This window comes from Cavia porcellus, unplaced genomic scaffold, assembly GCF_034190915.1.
Source record: "Cavia porcellus strain 051 isolate PalLab524CR breed Dunkin Hartley unplaced genomic scaffold, mCavPor4.1 scaffold_6, whole genome shotgun sequence".
In the NCBI taxonomy this organism is placed as follows: Eukaryota; Metazoa; Chordata; class Mammalia; order Rodentia; family Caviidae; genus Cavia; species Cavia porcellus.
In genome coordinates this window covers 12212864-12234659 of record NW_026947489.1, presented here as the reverse complement: position 1 = coordinate 12234659, position 21796 = coordinate 12212864, and positions in this window count along the sequence as shown.

Here is a 21796-nt window from a genome sequence, read left to right as displayed (position 1 = left end):
TATTAGATTTATTTTTGTTGATGCATTGTTTTAGTTATGATCTTAAAATTACTATACAGTCATATATTTTTAAAAATATTAGGACCCAGGGACACTCATGATGGGAAAGTGAGACCAGTAGCATCGAAAAGTCTGAAGCAACAGTGAGAACGTGATGGCTGGTTAAGTGGTTAGCAGATGGTTAGTTAAGTGAACCAGTAATGTGCTTTGGCACTCGGACACATGAAATAGAATTGAGTGGCTGGGCCACCATTTTTTAAGTCAAAGTGTTTCAGGAGAACTCCTGCAACGACAGACTTGTCTAGTCCCCACACCCAGAGACCAAGATCAGCCCCGTATCCAGCACAAATACCACTGCACACTTGCTGCAGGACATATCATATTTCTGGGATCCAATTTGAACCCATCACAAAACTGTAGACAGCAGAGGAATTTTACTACTGTCATCCTTCTCAGTTTGTTTGATAGGTTTTCCTTGTTTTGTCAGGTTGTGTTTTATTCTGCTTTGCTCTGTGTTGTGTTGTTTTGTTGTGGTTATTTTTGTTTTTTTTTTTTTCCTTTATTTTACTCTTTTTTCTTTTTTCTTTCACAACTTAAGATTTCTTATCTTTCTGTTTTCTTCTACTTGTCTTCTCTCTCTCTTTCCTCATTTATCTCATTTGATTTTATGAGGCTTTCCCGTGAGTGAACACTGTCTGATCCTTCTCCTGGCTCACTTCAGTCATCCTTTGCTTTCTCTTTTACTCTTTCCCTCCTGTCTCCTTCAGTTTCCCAAAACTTCACTGATTGTTCTTTGTCCTCCAGCCTTGCTCTTTTTCTAGTTGACTCCATTCATCTCTTGATCTTGTTCTGATCCCTCTTAATGGCTGTCCCCAAGTAACAGAGAAAAAACACTACTTTAAGGGGAAATCATTCCATGCAAGTTTCTGATTAAAATATTGGTCACATGCCTCACAAAACTAAAGAAAACACCCCTAAAATGCATTTGGCAGCAGAAGAGACCTAGAATAGCTGATATCACACAATCTCTACAAATTTAAAATAAATTTGAAATAACATTTCCTTCCTGTTTTCTAAAATAAATCAATAATTAAAAAATATCGATGGAAAACTTGCCATATGTAAACTGACAATTTAAAAATGTAGCAAGCTTACAAAAAACAATAATCATTTCAGATTTCCCAATCAGAATGAACCATTTTTTCTGGAAATCTGATTAATAAAGCTACCAGTAAAGGTTCAGAGAGTGTCACACAGTAACTATACATCAAAGCAAATTTCAAAAACATGAGAATGTGTCTCCAAAAGTCGAGTCCTCTGAAAACACTAGTTTTTGTCAAAACCGAAATATATAATGTAAGATGTATGAGAAATGTAAAGATCTAAGAGAGTGCAGAGACTCCCAAATATATAATACATAATGTACTATGCATTGCATATTATATATATATATTATGAAATATATATACTTTAAGATCGTCCAAGTCCCAGCAATGAAGATTTTTCTGTGGAATTAGTACACATACTACACCATACATAGTCCATAGCACTCAACCTCTTTGACCACATATTGGAGAACAAATTTTTATACTAAGGATTTAAAGAAACAATAAACAGTTGTAACTTTTGAAAGAAAAGGAGCTGAAGAGCCAGAATACTTTCAGTGCTTGTAAACAATGAGAGAAAAGTCACTCACTGCAGACTTAGAGGAGTAGACGGCTGGGGTCACAGAGTCTTCCTTTGTGCACTTTGGACAGCAGGGCATCTGCCCTGAGGCATCATGGGTTATGAGATTGGGATGGACAGACAATGGGGAGCAGGTGCTCAGAAAGCCTGGTTCATGTGCTCCCTACACATGAATGACAACATGTGCATACATACAAAGCTTGCACTCAAGGTCTTAGAAATATATAGTAGAGGCCAGTTAAAAGATAATGACAGAGCCAGGACGGTGCTGAAATGGCTCTTACTATTTTTTCCTGTTAAATGTGTCTGTGGTTCCTGGTGATGCTGGGAAGAGCATGTATTTTCATGTATGTTCTGTTACTGAGGCAAACATACCTGACACTAAGTAATCTATAGAGTAGAAAGAGTATCATTTACCAAGAGTGTAATCAGGGCCCCAAGGGGATGGTTCTAGATGCTGGGAAGCTCAAGGGAATGGAACCAGTTTCTGGTGAGGGCTGTCAGCATGCATCATAATGTAGCAGAGCACATCATCTGGTGACACGGAGAAATCTTGCTAGCTTGGGCCTCTCTTGTACTTATAAAATCACTACTACTGTCCTAAAGGCCCATCCTGTGCTCTTAGCTAATTCTAATTATCTCCCAAAGACCTCAGCTTCAAATACTATGAATGCATGAGTTTTGAGATTCAATTTCTGAAACAAGTGACACTTCCAAACTACAGCACTCTCACTCCTGGATAAAGAGCTAACATGCAAATAGCATACCTGGAATGGATCTGAATGCTCAAACCCTGGAAGATGGGCAACATTGGGTTCAGATACTAAGAAAGTCCAAGAAACTTTCTCTTTGCTTACAATATGCCTTTGGACAGAATGAGTCCTCTCAAACGGACTGTTTGTAAATCAGCCCAGTATGCTTTCTCCTTCATTTGACGTTCAGGTTGTCACATTTCACAATGGAGAAGCAAAGTGAACAATGTCATAAGCTACTAATTTGTTTGAAAGAAACAACAGCAATAATCTGATCAAGCTCGCCAGCCTGTCTCCATTTGAAGTGGACAGTGGGTGTTTCCACTGAGATTGAGATACATTAAGACAAGTGTGTGATTATTGTATTGAGTTATGGCACTTAAGCACCTTGAGCGATCCCACTGCTGTGTGAATAAGCCCCACTTCATCACCTTTGGAATCCATTTACTCTGATTGTCATATTGGTTTGCAAACGTGGCCTCTGAGTCCCTTATTTCTTTGGGAAGTACATCAGTACAAATTTCTCCAGCTGTAAATTCCTCCTCAAGTGCATCTAGCAGAATGTTAACCCCTCTGTGGAGATACCTTGGCAGCAGTTATTTCTAGGTTATACTGAATAAACTACTTGACCTTTATAACTAAGAAAAACAAAGACAGACATACCAGTGATGGAGAAGAATTATTGTTAGACATTTTGATAAAGCAGAAATTAGACCTTTGTTTCCTTTGAGTGCAGATGTAACTTTCTAAGTTTTTAAGGCACATATGCTAGAGGCCACCTCAATATCTAGCCCTAAGTCAACAGGTTGAAAAGATATAGCATCAAAATTGTTTCAGTTTAGATGGATGTATTTTGAAATCATTTATATGCATTTATTCAGGTAACTGTGCTATTATTAGATGACAATTTTGAAAACATCAATTCAACTACATGCAACTACACTAAAAAGATCAATAAACAAGTTATCACATCAATAATTTACTAACTGATGCATAATATGCAAAAGAATATAATTTGTGACAGTAACAACACAGGAAGAAAAGAAGTTAAAAGTGTGAAATTCTGATATATACTTAATGGTAAGATGTTATAAGCTTAAGATAGAATGCTAAAAGGTTTTCTGAAAGTCTAATGATAAACCTATGGTAGACACACAGAAGAGAGTGAAAAGAAATCAAAGAATATTATTCAGTCAGTTAATATTAACTGACAACTTGACAGAACAGAGATTCCTGAAGAGATGGCTAACTCATGGGAACACTGTACTCATCAGTAGTCTAATCCAGTGATGCTCAAATCTGAATGTGCTCGTAGAAGGTGAAATTCAGTTGGAGGTGAATCACTGAAGTCATAAAGCTAGGAAGGTGGGGTGTATTTCTCACTATTGATCTTCCTCTGTGTTTTCCCTCTAAGTTGCAATGAAGTGAGCACCTTGATTCCATAATGGCCTCCCACAATGATCTTTTTACCTTGGAGCCAATCATCATGGACTGAAACCATAAGCCAAATAAACCTATTACCTGTTTCAAACTGAGTGTATTAGGACATTGTTCACAGCAACAAAAAGTTCACCAGTGCAGCCATTATTAAAATATTCTCCAATATGAAAAGAGGACCAGAGAGGAAGAACTGAATGAAGGCATAACCAAATAGAGAACAAATAGGAAACCAGTAGCATTATTTATTGATTGATACACACTTTAAAAACAATAGAATTATCAAATTAAAATAATACAGTCTGAGTGGATACATAAGATCCAATTTCAGTTGCCATGAGAAAGACTCATGTTAGTTTCAAAGATACAAGTGGAAAGTGAAGGCGTGGAGACAGTTATTCCATGCAAATGGTAACCAAAAGAGCAGGAGCGGTGATATGTCTATCATATAATAAATCTGAAATCAAAACCAGTACAGAGGAAAAATCCAGCCATTATACAGTGGAAACCAGGTCAAAAATAAAAGAATGACCACAACTCAAGGCAAGTTATCTACAAAAAATAAAAAAACCTACATCTAATGTTATTCTTAATAATGTAAGAATTCATGATTTTCCTCCAAAATTGATTAGAAAATAATGCTATGCACTATTGATACCTCTCTTCAGCTTGGTGTTAATTGTTCCTGCTTGCTAAATATAGAAAAGCTACTCAAAATTAAATAAAATTTATAAGAGCCAACAGGATTAAAATTATTCATATTTTAGATGACATCACTGTACATAGAAATTCTCAAGGACTTGCATCCATCTTTAAATATATAAATTAGTCCATTGATGTTGTGTAAGCTCAACACGCAAATAGCAAAAGCACTTTTTCTTAAAGTAATTACCAATTGGAAACATAACTTTTAAAAATATATTACACAGTTTCACAAAATAAAATGCTTATATAATATCTAGCCAAACGTTTCTAAGATGTCTATGGCTAGGACTAAAATATGTGGATAAAATGTATCAAAGTAGATCAAAATAAGTAGAATGATGTATCTTTTTCCTGAATTAAAAACAAGGATTTTCATTGTCTCAAAATAGATGTATTAGATAAAATAACTTTAACACACATTTACACATAACATACACAAAGATTATCTCATTTTAAAATTTATATAGGAAGACAAAAGAAATGATGAAAACATTGTGAATTTGAAAATGAACTCGCAGGAATTATACTACCTTATTTTAAGACAATTTTTAAAAAATGTGTAACAATAAGTTAGTATGGTATGTGGGAAGAGACACACAAATGGATCAGTGGAACACAATAGACTATCCAAAAATAGATGACATTGGTATGACGATTTCATTTTGACAAAAGTACCAAAAGAATTCAATGGAGAAAAGAGCTTTTTAACCGATAGTTTTGGATCATAGATCAAAATTTGGAATATTTTACAAGAAAATATCTGAGAATAAAACCTTTTGACCTAAAGTTGAGCAAAGAATTCATGGACATGATGATATAAGCTTCATCACTGAACCAGAAAAGTCATAATTTACACTATTTTAAAACTATAATGTCAATAAGAGACAATGAGATAAAGAAAATTAAACTATTGGCTGAGAGATGATATTTCATACTCGTAGATCTTGTATCAATAATATGCACAGAGTTATGTCAAATCAACAATATGGAATACAACTGTAATTAAAATGTTGGCAAGCAAGCTGAATAGTAATTTCACCAGAGATAATATCTGGGCCATAAGTGAATACACAAGAGCATATCCTACATTTTTATCTGTGAAAGAACTTCAAATTACAGCAATATTGAAATACTACAACACACCAATTAGAATGGATGAAACATACCTGAAGAGATATGGCAAGTATGGTTTTATATCACAACAGTAAAGCAATAGTGCAATAAATATTAAAATAATACCCTACACAAGCTATGGTGTATGTAGTCTCTTAAGTGTATAATGTAATTAAGCTTAATATATATATATATATACACACACACACACACACATATATATATATATATATATATATATATATATATATATAAATTTAAAATAGTTTACCATTTAATGCTAATTACCACTTCAGATTTTAGCTAATCTTAATATTTGTGCTGATGTAGGATTTTTCCACTATGGAAGACTAAAGTCATTCATGAGGATTGGAATACATTTTCTGGAAACTTCTGTTAATACTCACATTTTGAGTGCTTTCTGGAAAGCATCAGTTTTCTTACAAGCAGCTAAACTGGTGAATTCTGAAAATCATCCAAATCATTCATGAATGGCAAGAGCAACTTCTTTAAAATCCCTCTTTTGTTATTTAAACCTAAATCGTCCTAAAATCTGTGTGGCTCAGACCTACTTGGCACTTACCCAGTGCTATAACTGACCACGGTAGTGGTTGCTAAAGTTTGGGGTGACATTCACAGTTTTGTAAAATAAGACAACAGTAAAACTTGTCACGCTGAGTCTTCCTTTCCTAAAACGTTCTGAGTAGCATGTGATGCTATTTGATAGCATGGTACAAAGACTTCCATTTACTACTGAGCCAGTCTCCTCAAATCCTATCTCTACCGTGTCACTTCAGTTTATGAAACACAGTATATCTTTGTGGTCATTTCAATCATAGTCACAGATCTTCAACAGGACTAGTTTTTATCTAAAGGTACTATTTTCTTTGATCATCCATAAGAAGTAAATCCTCATCTATTAAAGTTTTATCCTGATATTGCAGTAATTCAGTAACTATTTTGGGCTCCATTTCTAGTTCTAGTGTTCTTGATATTTCCACTTCGTCCATGGAAGTTCTGAAATCCTTAAAGCTGCCTGTGAGAGTTGAAATCAAATTCTTCCAAACTTCTGTTTTGATATCTGATTCCTCCCATTAATCATAAATATTTTTATGTATATCTAAAATCACAAATCCTTTTCAGAAAGCCTATTTTCTCCAGATCTATCAGATAGACCACTCCATAGCAGCCATATCCTTAAATGTATTTTAAAATACTGAGTATGAAAGTCAAATTTCTCCTTGATAGGTAAGATTCAGAATGGATATTTGTTAGCAGGTGTAAAAGCAGCATTAATCTTTTTGTTCATCCCCATCGGTGCTCTTGACTTGACCTGTGCTTTCTCAATGGCAGTAATATTTTTAGTGGAACTTTTTTCTGAGTTGAAGTTCTCAACAGTGGGTTAAAATATTCTGGAGAAGTTAGGGATATGAGCTCCTTCCTGAAATCCCTTGAAACAACCTCTAGCTTCAAACTTTTTCCATAACTTCAGCTTCCTCAGCCTATATGAACTTGAAGACAGCTACTGTTTTGCTCCAGATTCACCTGTGACTTATGATGAGGATGTTGTGTCTTGTTTTATCTTCTATCTAGACTAATGAATCATTTTCTAACAAGCAACTAACCTTGCTGGGAGTTTCATTTTAATAGTACTTGTGTTTTCACAAATTCGGGCCCTTGAAACAAAATCCCCATGGGTAAGGAAAGACAACTATATGTTAGATAGAATAATGAAATAGAATTCAGCTTAAAAATTTACCCAATGTGTATATTTTTCCACAAAACACCATGGAAGTTACATGGGGAAGAATAGTATTTCCAAAACCATAATGTTGAACCATTTGTCCATTCTTATATAACTGGATAAAATTATGCTCTGACATATTAGTATATAAAACAATAACAAAGACCTAAATGTAAGAGATAAAATGGCTAAACTTGTAGAAGAAAACACAGAAGAAAATGTTAGTATCTTTGAATTTTAATCAGATTTTGATACAATACTAAAGTCACAACTCACAAACAAAAATTGTTACGCTATCTTTTATTAGAGTTTAAAAACTTTTGCTTTCTGCTTTACATACATTTCTCTTTTCTCAAATTGTGTAATTATAATTCTCTATCTTCAAGTCAACTAATTATTTCCCCTACTGCTTAAAATCTACTGCTGGCCTCTCTCATTGACCTTTCTTTTCAGTTACTGTGCTTTTCAGATCCATTTTTTTTAATATGTTGAGGGTGATTAAAGATAATGTGTATTTTATTGCAAGTATGTATGTATCTCATGCGTATTTCTTTACATCACACACACAAACAAAGAGAGATTTAAAATAATATATTGCAGCAAGTCTGGCTATTACTCACATGCCGCCTGTCTAGAACTTGTTTCTACTCTCTGTTTAGTAACACCTGGGGTTCTTACTATGAGGTCCATCTCAACCCCACAGTTCAAAGCCTCTGGTACTGTTCCTTGGAAGTGAAATGGTGGCCTAATTCATTGTCATCCCGTATGAAGGTGGTTTTGGCAGGACTGTGCTTGGTTGTAGCTTTTTATCTAATTACATTTAATAGTTAGGTTTCACCATATTTTTCCCTGTTTATTTTCAATGATGGCCTTATGCATAAATTATTGCCCTGTATGATATAACTGAATTAAAGCTTCTTTGGATAGCTTTCTGAGGTCTGTGTTTCATACTGTTGTGGCTTCACATGAGCTCTCCTGAGCAGTCTTTTTTCCTGAGTCTCTTCGGTAAATTATTCAGGTAAGAGTTTATATATGTTACAGAAAGATCAAGTAGTATTCTTATAATTACTTTCCACAACAGAATTCATTGATGGAAAATATTCTTGGGCTTACCATCTCCGTTGTTTGTCACCATCAAGTGAGTTTTTGGAGGAAAAGGTTCAGAGCTTCCTGTTTTATAATGTGACCCTAGCCTGGGACAAAAATTCTGCGTTAGGCTCTGGTGTTTGGGGTAAAGGCAGTAGTGCTTTTTTCTGAGCAATTGCTTTTAGCTGTGAGGATGAGGTGGTAGTGACTACAGGTTCTGGTCTTCTTAGTTTGCTTCTTCTTGAGTTGGGTAAACAGAATGAATACTTGTGTCTTAGGATTCTCTATGCACTATTTCCAGGGTAGAGTGCCTATCACAAATCTGGGGCCAAGGCAGAAGAAGAGAGAACTGATCTGTTGACTTGCCAGGGACTTAGCCTCTATAACATGTAGCTAGAGCACAATGGGAAATTTGAGGTGTTTCTCTTCCTGGGAAGATACCATGTTTCTCTAATGAGAAGCTAGCTGTACAAAGAGAGAACCCTACATCTTTAGCTGTCCCCATCTGAACTGGAGTTTCCATCACTGAGCTGGGCTGGGGAAAAGTGTGAATGCAGCGAATCATGATTCAAATGCCACAAACTCACCATTCCTACCAGGTTTTGTTAGGTTTTCTCAGTTCAGCATTTCCTCATTTGCATTGTGTCCTTATTTACATGTCTAGAGACATTAAACATCATTTTTCTAATTTTCAGTAGTTCCATCAGGAAGCAGATGACTATTGTTCATCAGCCTGCCACTGCAGAAGTCCACTGGACAAGGCTTTTAGACATTTTCCCTTATGCTGTGTGGAGTCCTTGAATAGGAGACATAACTCCCACACTCACGCTTTCCTTAGAATTCCACCATATTCCAAGGTTTCAAATGACCCTTGTTTTGTATAGACCTCAACAGCTGTCCTTAGGGAAGCTGAAGATGAAAAGAAAGGAAATCGTGGTCTTGATGCAGTAGTCCAAGTGTTTGGCCCTTGCTCTTGCACCATCTTACATAACTCTATGGTGCAGAATAAAAACTCAACAATTTCTTAATGCCAGTAAACTTTTCTAAAAATATTTATTTCACTATATTAAAGCTGGCACTTAAGGAATAAAATCCAACTCATTATCTTCAGACCTTAAGTGTAATTCTACAAAAGCCCTCCAAGGTGCAAATACTCTGCATGAATAATTTCATGGATCTTTCACTTTGACCTTTGGCTATATTAGATAAAGCAATCCTAAGATTTACCAAAGAGAAACACAAGAAATATATAATGATTAAAATGTAAAGTACATTTCATAACCTTTCATAATAAAATGAAAGTTTTGCTAATTTGATCTCAAATGTATATTGATTAAATGCATTATATAACTAAGAAATATAAGAAAATCTAATTAATGCATGCCTTAAATGAAGATATTCATAACAATGAACTCTAGATCATTCAAGTTAATGCATTCTAGAGAATTCTTCAATACATTTAGTAATTGGGTCTCATTGTTAGCAAACATTGGGAATGATATTTTCCATAATTGTTTATAAAAACATTTAGATTTGCCATTTGAAGCATTCTTCAGATTTTCTCTCTGTGTAGATAAATTTGAAATAATTTTTGTGTACTCTCTTCTGTTCATTATCAGTGTCTTGATTTTCAATGCTGATGATGTTCACTGTTTGTGTTAGAAATATGGATTTTGTTAAGAGCATATTGTGAATACTGATATTAAGTATATGTGCACTGATAAACATGTAATAAATGAATTAAATATCTGAATAAGTTTTATTACTCTGTTGGCTTTTTGAGTATTTCACTATGCCCAGGCCCAGTGACCAGATGATAGAAGGCACTCAGTAAACACTGAAATGCATATTAACTGAGTACTTCATAATCAAGATATAGCTCCACGGTATTATATTGAATTTCTTTGGGTTGTTTTACATAATTACGTTTTTTAAAATTTTATTTTAAGTTAAAAATACAGTGACAAAATTTCAAGAACACAATTATAGGAAATTGACAATGGTTAATATATCGTGTATTGTTATATTCAAAGCCATTGCTCAGATTACAAGATGTATGTATGCATAATTGATCAAAAAATATAAGGACAAACTGGTTTCTTCAATGGACTAAGAGAAATAAATAGTATAATTATCTTAGATATCTTTTGTATATAAATACATATATTTTCCTTTATCCCTTCCTTCTTCCATCCTTTCACCCATCCCAGTTATTTATTTATTTAGATCTTTTCTGTCTTTTTGAGACAGGGTCTCACAGGCCAGCCTTGAGCTCCCATGGTAGGCCAGGCAGGTCTCAAACTTGCAATGATCTTTCTGCCTCAGGCTCCTGAGTGCTGGGATTACAGGCATGCACCACCATGCCTACCTCCAGTTTTTCTTTCTTTGGACTGTTTCCTTCCCTTTCACAATATCTATGGTAGATTTTGGTTGTTACTTACTTTTTCAGTTTCTTATAATAAGAAGACAATAAGACGTGTACATATACAGATCTGGTTTATTTCACTGAATAGAATGGACTATAGTTACATACATTTACCTATACAAGCCTTGAGTTTATCTGTCTTTATAGCCAAGTAATACTCCATTTATATTGAAATATCACATATTTTTATCCATTTCTTGGCTATTGGGCATTTGGCTTGTTTCCAAAGTTTAGCTATTACATATTGTGTTGCTTTAAACATGAGTACACATATATTGCTGTGATGTGATATTTTTAAATTAACTTGGAAAATACCCAGAAAGTGGAATATGTGCATTTAATAGGATCACTTATCCAAATTTTTTGAGGAACTTCCAAACATATTCACAGTGGTTTTGTCAGTCTACACTCCTACCAATGGTAGGCAAGGGTTCCTTTTGCCATTTGCCCTCCAGTAGTTATTATTGGTTGATTTCTTGATCACACCCATTTTTATGGGTGAAATAGAATCTCAGGGTTGTTTTAATCTGTATTTTTCAAATGATCAATAATGTTGAACATATTTTCACATATTTAATTGTCATTTGTATTTTTTCCTCTGAGAAGTACATATTCATATCTGATACCAGTTTTGGGATTGTGTCTTTGAATTTGGGGAGTCTGAATTTAAAAAAAAATATTTTATAGGTTTTAGTTAGAAGCCCTTTGTCTGATGACAGTTGTCTAAATTTTTTTCCCAATTCATGGGTTTTCTATTCACTCTGTTGATTATTTCTTTTGAGGTATAAAAACTTTTTAATAAGATTTCAGTTGTTGATTATGAACTTTCCATGCAGTTTGGTTTTGGTTCATGAACTCTCTGCCTACCACTATGTCTTCAGGATATCTAACTACTTTCTCTTCCAAAAGACTTAGTGCTTCTGTTTCAATATTTAGATCTTTGATCCATTTTGACTTTAGTTTAGGGGTTGGTGATAGACATGGGTCTAGTTTTAGACTTAAGCATGTGGAAAGTCAGTTTTTCCAGCACAATTTATTTATTATTATCTTTCTCCCATAAAGAAGAACCAGGTGGGGATCCTACTTCGACCCTGAAGCCAGAAATGAGGAAATCCACAGGGATCCACTTCTTTTAGAAAGTATAGCCCTCATGGTAGTACCATTTCGATCACAAAGGTAGAAAAACCAGGATGCTAACTCTCCCCCATTATGTGATACTGAGATCCTTGCTCAAATAGAAAAAGGTCATAAAAATCATATTCATGAGAAATTGTAAACATTTTTGGAGAGAATTATACATTGACGGAGTTTGAAAAATCTATATGAGAATCAAGTTTTACAGGTGAGGGGAATATGGCCCAGAGTGATGAAGTGAATGACAGAACAAGTAAGCTTACAAATCAAAGGAAAATCTGCAGAATTTTTGATCTGTGTTGTAATTTCATTCTCTCATTCAGTGTTTGTTTTGATAGATATTTTGGATTCATTTTGCTAGAATTTAGATACCATACTCATTACGTGGACCAAGTCCAAAGTATTTGTAGTGGCATTGTTCCACCTAGTCTAATTTTTATAGTTTCTGAAATGACTAGGATGTTTAGTAAAAGATAAAAGACAATCCTGTATATTCAGTGAAAGCTCATCACCCTGCAAGTTGAGTATCATCTCTAATCTTTAGGATGCTTACTAGAAATTGGGGAACAGTAGCTTCTCAATCCACAGATCACCCACAGTTGTGTCCAGTCTTCATTTCTGTGTCAACCTTGGGGCCAGGGTAAGTTGTATTACTTTTATGTCTGCTGAAGCAAAGTACTACATACTGGGGGATTTAAGACAGTCAATATTTATCTGCTCTAGGTTACAGAAGGCCAAATTTAGTTTTATTGGGCTGAAATCAAGTTGTTTTCAGAATTGTTCTCTCTATTGTTTAGAGAACATTCTTTTTCTTGAATCTACCAAATTCAAATGCCTACTGGAAATAATTAATGGCCATATCTCTCCAATTTCTGTCTTTATCTTCACATCATCTTCATGTGATGTATATTCAAACATCTCCACTTCCTTTCTTTTATAATGACAAAATGAATGTATAGAGGACCCCTCAGATAATCAATGATAATTTATCTTAAGACCTTAATTCTACCCCATCTTCAAAGTCCATGCCATATAAAATAACTATAGCATTCAGAACCTTTTTTCTTTAAGGATCCTTATTCAGTACACTATATGAGAATATATTGCCCTCTGGACTTGGGTGACATATGGAAGGTCCAAACTCTTTTTGAAAAATGTAATAGCTTTTGCTGCCTGGAATTTATATGAATAATAAGGAATCAATTTGGAAGTCATATTTCTTGCAGGTTGTATCAAATCCATACCAGAAATACAAGAATTACAAAACCAAACTCTGGAGCTTTTTAAGCATCAAAGTCTCAGTGAGAAGGATTTTGAGAAGGTTTTGAGAGGACAAAATCAGCAGCAAGGAGAACAAAGAAAAGGAGAGGTCGGCTCTGGGACATCTTCTGGTGTGCTGGGAAGCAAGATGTCAAACAAAATGGGAAAGAGGATCTCACTCATGAGGATGGAATGGTCTTGGGAGTAGTGCATAAAAGCTTGAGTAGGATATGTGCATTGAGTTGTAAAAATGAGTGTATAGTGGAACTTCCTGTCAAGAGACTGAGGAGAGACAATATGTAAAGCTCAGGGAAAGAAGAAAAGTCTTGAGTGGCAGAGAAAGAAAGACTAGTCACGTGGAGAAGAATTTCTACTGGTCATCTGATGTTACAGAACATGTACCAAAAGTGAGTAAGACTGGTTACCAACCTGTGGCCCAGCCATCCCTTTGATCTGAAGAGTAAACCTAAGAAAATGAAGTCAATGGGTTGAAGAGACCCTGCTGCTAGCCCAATGTTTACATCAGTGCTAAACGCAGTAACCAAGATACAGAAACAACCTAGGTTCCATCAAGGGAAGGATAAATAAAGGAGATGTGGTGCACATGTGGAAGGATGTCTATGTCTGCACACACATAAATGGCACGGTATTATTCAGGCACAAAAGGAAGAAAATCCTGTCACTTGTGACAAAGACAGAGTTTTACTTTATCTCTGAAGAGCTATTTGAGAACAGAGCCCAAGGGCAGCCCAAATTGACTGGGGCTCAGTCAACCTGCGTATGGGTGGAGACAAAAGGGGCACTAGAAATAATTAGAACAAAGGACTATGAAATATAGAGAAAAGATAGATGGTGGTGTTCAGCCATGCTGGATTTACTGATGTGCAAGCTGGGCAGTCACCTAGGACTCCATTCAGAAGGATTCTGCTGCTAGAGTTTTGTTGAGCACCTCAAGATAATTGCTAAGAATCTGGTTAATAACAAGAGCAAGAGTATCAGTCTGCATTTGAGTGTGGGAGGCAGAGTGGGAAGAGACAAAAGGACAAGGTAGAAATAAAGAGTAGGAAACAGGAGAGATGAGAACCAGTGAGGCAAAGACTAGAGGAGAATGAGATTTCCACATAGACAAGAAGACTGCAGCAGAGTCACATGGAGGGTAGTTTTGGGGGAAGAATTAGATAAAGAGAATCTTTAGGAAGTACACATAACTGTGGCACTGAGTGAGTCTATCATTGCTGCTATGCCCTTGTGAAATCTTTAGTAACAATCTGCACGACCGGTCAAGAAGTCAGTTGTAGCATTCATTTTCACATTTTTCCTGTGCTGAAATAAATGAGCTTTAAAGAAGTGGAGGTCCTCATTTTGCTCAGACATGTATTTACGTATTTATTTATTTATTTGCATATTTCCTTCAGAAAGCAGGAATCAGAGCCCATGAATTTTAATATTTGCCCTCTCTGCCCCTTGCTCTGTGCACTGAGCATAGTTTCAGCTACAGCATAGACACTGATGACTTAATTTAAACTGAAGGGTACCTTCTCTTTATTTTGTATAGCAGTGGCCTTGGCTGAAAGGAGAATGCCTACAAGATATACTATTCTTCACAAATTTGCAAGTACTTTTCTTGGAATAAACTCTGTGTGTAAGTGCTAGCATGTAACTGTATACCTGCATGTCAGAGTATTAAATCCAGATGTTATTAGGAAACACCTTAACATTTTTTTCTGAATGAAATTAAAATTGCATGTCTGAGTTATTCTGTACATCAGAATAGGAGAAATTGAGTTTTGATTCTGTGTAATGATTAAGGCAATTTTCTGGGACTCCAGAGGTGCTTGCACATTGTAGCCAGTATGTTAAAGGCTGTCTATTTCAATATTGCCAAACCCCATTTTGTTTTGTATTTAGGCATATAATCAAAAGCTAAGACTAGTAGTGTTTGCTGAAATACCATTTAGTGGGGGGAGACGATATGCTTTATATTTTACAAGGAAAGTCTATAGGAGAATTAAATGAAAAGTCTAATGATCAAAGAAATAATGGCTCTTCCCAGAAAATATAATATCCAAATATTTTCATCTACTAACCCTTGGACTCCTTTTAATGTGCAAGAACATTATAGAATGCAAAAAAGAATCCTTACAAATGAGTCCTTCTCTAGGAGCTGCATCTGAGTGGAGACAAGCACAGATGTCTTTATTAAGCTGTAGTCTAAGTAGCTTCCCTGGAGGGGATCCTGGCGGGAAGCATTAGCAGGCTGATGCCTAATCTGTGAGAATCTCTGCACTGATTACGGTGCTCATTAGCGGTGGGTGACCTCACAAGGAGACACAGGGTATTGCGATTTCTCTGGTTCTTAGATCTCACATTTACTCTAGGGGTAAGCATGCGGGATTTCACATCCGTATTCTCAAAATGAACGGTTGTTCATACATGAATCATCAGCACATTTCACTATACATTTCACTTCAATATGCATTTCCTGTATCATGAGGGCTGTTAGAAGATATTCGTGTACATGACATATTTGCAGCCTGGAGAAATCGGCTTATTCTAGCTTTCAATTAACCACATCACTGGATAAAACAGCTGCACCAGTGGCACAGACATTTTCAATATGATGTTCCTTTCATTTCTTATTTTGAACAAAAATGAAGTTACTAACATTTTTGAAAAATACAAAAGTTATCTTAAATAATATTATTTATTAAATTGCAGCAAATTTAGTTTTGTCTCTGTAATGCAGATTAGTGTGTATCTCTGGCTACTTCAGGTATCTCCTTCTATAACTTAGGTCACATGAAAGGAAACTCAACAGTATTGTTTTGGACTGGAATAAAATATTTCAATATGTGTACGGAAAGTAGTGGAAATCCTTTTGTTTCCTAAATGCAGTCTGATTTCTGTGAGGGTAGCCATCATGATGTGAATTCTTTTTTTACGTGACAACTGGGTTCACATCTGGTTAAAAGTCTGTGCTTTTGCAATAGCTCATCCTACCAGTTTTTTAACTAAAGGCAAATTCTGTACAATTAAACACTTATTGTATTGGTAACATTTCATCCTGAGTGGCAAAATGATACCACCATTAAAGTACACACTGCATATAAGCACTTAGAGCCACACTGGCATCTTGAGCTGAAGGTCTGTATTATCTCTGCTGTGTTAGAAGCAAGAACTGTCAGATAAAAATGGTGCCCTGGACTGGAGGATGAGACTTCGTCCCAATCTGTAATTGTTCTGCTATTTCCCCCATATTCATTTGGGAAATTAAAAAGCAAAATCTCATTTTAAAACCTTTCCCTTAAAAGAGGAGTCATTACAAACCCAGTGACTTTGCATATTTTCACTGATTTTATGTCCACCTACACAGAAAAGTACTTTTGTGACTCACTCGGGGGAAAAAATAGCCTCGACCTTCATTTTGAGTCACTTGTTTAATAGAAACTGGCTCAGAAACACTGTAAATGTGGTTAAGCCACAAGTTAATTAAGTTTGACACTGTTGCTGAGAGTTGGCCAGGGTGAAAAGAGAGTTGGAGGGTTAATACTTTGACACTTGGAAGATTTCTTTTTGTTACAAAAATACAAAAGTTATAATCTTACATTAGGGAATTAACTTACATAGAAGTCAGTGAATTTTATTTAAAATCTTAATAGTTAATAGTTTTTCACACCTCTCTGATCTTATGTACACACTCTCTTTGCCATCCCTTCTCTGACTTTTTATTTCAAAAGCAAATATATTAAAAATGTATAATGTGCACTCAGAGAAAGAGAAAAGACAGTGACACAGAGAAAGACAGACAGAGAAAGAGGGAGAGAGACAGAAAGATAAAAAGGAGAGAAGAAAGAGGGTCCAAATCTTAACTAAATTGCCATATGCTACAAAATGTCCTCAGAATGACAAAGCAATGTACATCATGCAGGAAATTAAATAAAAGGGTGTTATTTTAAACTAGTAAATCAGAGAAAGTTAAAAAATGCATCAGCATGGTTTTTGATATTTTCCAGTAAGCCTAGTGGATTCTTTTTTGAATTAAAAAAGGTTGAAATGGTATTTGAAACATGAGATTGTGGTAGGGGAGATAAATTGTTTTTAAAAAGTATCATTTTTTTATTATATGAGACTGAAAGTATACCTCGATAAGGCTGTGTAAACATGAATCTCTGTCTTTGTCCAAGTTGTAGATTGAGAAATAGGTCCCATATGGTAGTGACAGGGTAGCATCTGCAGGACCCTTTCTCATACATAGGACACGGGAGAGATTCCAAAGGCAACGTGAGGCCTTGGATCCTCCATGAGGATGCTTTAGAGGGCATTCCCACCACTAAAGCGGTCCACTCACTGTGGACATCACTCACTGTCTTACCACTGTGCCAACTCTCCTGGATTAAGCGGTGACCATGGGTCTCAAGATAGTGCAGGGATTTTTAAAACTAGATCTTGAATATTAATAAGGAGATTTGGTGAAAAATGGCAACACTCTCCTGTGGATGTACCACCGGGTTACTAAATGTTAGACTGTCTAGGGACCACTGTGATAATCACAACTACAGAGATCTATAATCTCTTATCTGTCATTTAAAAACCAATGAAACTTTGGCAAGCAAAAATCTTATTTCTTCATGATTTATTTTAGGAGCAATTATTGACCTGGCACTTCCATGGGGCTGCTGGACGTCTCTGTTTGTCCCATGCTGAGTATCGTACATTTATGCAAGCAATACTGTGTTCATTAATGAAGAAATATGAGTTTTCCTGATGGGACTTTCATATACTTCTTAAATCTGAAATTCTGAATTCCTTAACATACATGGCTCTCAGGGGTCCAGCAAGGGATTAGAGATGAAGTTTCATCATTTTTTTTTATTACCTGATTTTCCCTGTCAACATCTTGGTCTGTTTTCTGTCTGAAACCAGTTCTGATCTTCAGTGATTCTGCTAGGTTGATCACTTTCTTGACCCCTTTATTGAAACTGACCAGTATGATTTTCATTGTTTTGGTCATTGCTTGGAGTTGTCCTTGAAGGTATTTGCAGTGTTGGAAGATATGTCTGTCCTCTGCTGAACTTGGGGTGTTGGTTAGTAAAGAAATCCAACCCTCACTTTGGGTCCTACAGAGATAAAATCTCCTTTTTTCTTAGAATTGCTTGTTCTCTCACTGTTGCACTATGTGAAGAGAAGAATTAAAGGGGCAGGAAGAAAGGTCTCTCTTTTCGTAGGAAGTATTATTCACCTAAAGCCTCTACAGTGCTTTCCTGAAAATTATTATGATTTTATGCTCCTTTTATGAGTTATCCAAGCAAAATTATTACTATTCCAAATAATCTTAATTTTGCATTTCATCTCCATAGGAGCCATAGGCTCATTTTCATATCTAATGTCATTTCTCTGACAGATACAGAGATAGAGATGAGAGAGACAGAGATAGAGAACTTAAGAATATAGTTCTCAAAATATGAAAGCACTGGTGACATTAAAACTTTTAATGAAATACAATAAAAGTAAAAAAGACACAATTATACTTAAGGTAAAAACAGTGATTTAAATTTAAAAAACCATAAATTCGGGGCTGGGGATTTAGCTCAGCAGCATAAGCGCCTGCCCTCCAAGCAGGCAGTCGTGAGTTCGATCCCTGGTACCGATAAAAAGGAAAAAGACAAAAAAAAAAAAAAAAAAAAAAAAACCATAAATTCTAATGCTGTAATATTGGCAGATGGCTGGAGATGACTAGGGTGGTTTGAACAGTGCAGCAGATCCATTCCGTATGGGCTGGTGCCTGACCAGGGAGGCCAGAGCTCAATCTCTATTCCAGTTATACACACATAAAAAACCACTACAAAGGCACTTAATCCTTAAAAATTCCTATTTTCCCAGACTTGGAGTATGGGAAAAATTTTATGATCTTGAAGACTTGTTTTTAATCAGAAGATACATTTTTCTAATTTGCAAGGCCCAGGGTCAGTGGCTCTGGTCTCCTCTGTGTGTTACAGAAGATACTTCTGGCTCTCTGATTTTCTTTTCACCTTCACCTGTAGGCATTGCTGACACCAACTCACAGCCAAAGAACTTGTACAGTTGTGGGGCCAGGAACTCCAGTCTCATGGTGAACCACTGACTTTTCGTGCATTTATGGTCGCTCTCCAACTGGGTGGGTGCCACTTCTTGTTTCTTGAGCCTCCTTTCTCCCCACTGTTGCTCAGAGAAAAGCAGGAGTTAGAAAGCTTACAAATGTGTCTGAGGTTACACTGATGCTCAGTGGCAGAGCTGGGAGGTTAAATTGAGGTCTTTGAATTTTTTTGGAGATTTGTTTGAAACTCATTTCAAATCAATCATAGGCCAAAACAATCATAAAACCCTTTGTACTACAAAACAGTCTTAGTTTTATAGTAAGGCTGTTGCTCTGATGAGGGATTCTACCATGTATATTTGTCATATATTATGAACGTTTCAGTTTGAAGGCATCATGTCGTATGGGTAGAACATTGGTGTCCGCAGGCATGAATTTAAATCATAGATACAGTCTGTTCATTGCTGAATTGTATGATTATCATTATTATTTCTCATTTTGATAAAAATGGGAGAACTTTCCAGTTGGTATGGTCCTTGACTTTCTTTAATTTTCATAATTTTTCTTCGTAAGTTATAAATGTACATTGCCTGATGGATCTCATTCAGATGTTTTAAATTTAAATTTATAATTGGTGGATTCTATTTGGCTAGCCAAGGAATAATATTATCTGTCAGGTTTATTCACCATTAGAGCATCATGTGTTATACTTCATTCTTTAAAGAATTTTCTTTTTATATGTTTGCAGCACACAATAATTACATTGGTTGTGGGAGCTTATACATGTGCATGACATATCTTAGTTCTTCTCCTTCTCTTCCCTCTCTCCTCATACACGTTTCCCTCCATTTCTTGATTCACTTTACATTTGGAAAAGATTATCACATTTGATTGAGTTTTTTCCCTTCTAGGTGTCTTCCAGAAAGAACCACAGATATTGTATTATAGTGATATGTGCAAACCCATGTTTACAGTAGTACAATACATAGTAGGTAAATATTGAAAGTGACATAAACAACCATCAATAGATGAATGGATAAAGAAAATGTACTTACACAATGGAATATTACTTGGTCAAAAGGAAGGACAAACTTGAATCATTTGTAGAAAAATGGGAACACCTTGAGACTGCAATGTTAAGTGAAATAAATCAGACACACAAACTTAAATGTCACGTGCTTTCTCTATTATGATCAATCTAAAATCTAAAATAGAAATAAAGAGAAAGATGAAAGATAATAGGAAAAAAAGATAATGGATAAAAGGAAGTTAGATCTTTGTCAAACAAAATGGAAAGGGACAAAGAAATGGAATGAGAAAAAGAATTAAGAAGTGTTATGTCTGTACACCCACTCCCCACAAGGAATGTAATAGCTATATACTGAAATCACACACCAATTAAAAATTGGAAAATAATTAAAATTGATTCACTAGTATCATAATTAGCTAACTCCAGCACATTGTATTTAATAAAGAATGGGATATGGGAGGAAACAAACAATAATTCTTTAAGTCAAGATGAAAGATAGAAACTGAATGATTATCTAAAAATGTATCATGGATTGTTTTCATTCATCATTCTTTAACATTTCTCTATTTCCTAATTAATTTCATGACCTATATGTGGCTTAAGAAGAAATGTATCGGTCAATATCTTTCAGTGTTTGCAATGTTAAAATGATACTTAATTGTAATCAGCAGTGTCAAGCTGCATGAATACTGTTCTACATAACAGCTTTATTTAAATATAGCTATTTAAATATCGCTATTTAAATTATATATACATATTATATATATATATATATATATATATATATATATATATATATATATAATTGTTGTTCCCTTCTTGTTCAAGATAACAGAGGTCTTTGACTCAGCCTGTCTGTATGAATCGGTTGTGTGGATACTCAGGAAATGCTGAGGTAACCAACAGTTCTAAAGTGTCAATAGCTTGAAATAACTCATCTGCGCTTTGGTTAGGCTCCTTTCAGTGTGATACAGATGAACTTAGGGTATGCAAGTGGACATAACCACCTTAGACATGGTCGACTGTCACAGCTGAGGGAAAGGTGTTCCCTCCTTCAGATCTTGTCCTGGGAATGCTGTGTTTGACGGGGAAGCGACATGCATCCCTCTGCTAGGAGCGCATGAGTTGAAATTTCTCACCACATCCTGCCTACACCAAGGTGAGCAAGGGCTTCCTACTACCAAGTTCTAGAAATGCAGAGACCTCTGCTCACCCCTCAGCTTCTCTCTTTTTACATATTATATTTTTTTACACAAAATGTTTTTCATTAAGCTTGCTGGATTTTTATTTTTTACCTGAACTTCAAAACAACACCTAAGCACAATGATACCAACGAACAAAATTCCAACAT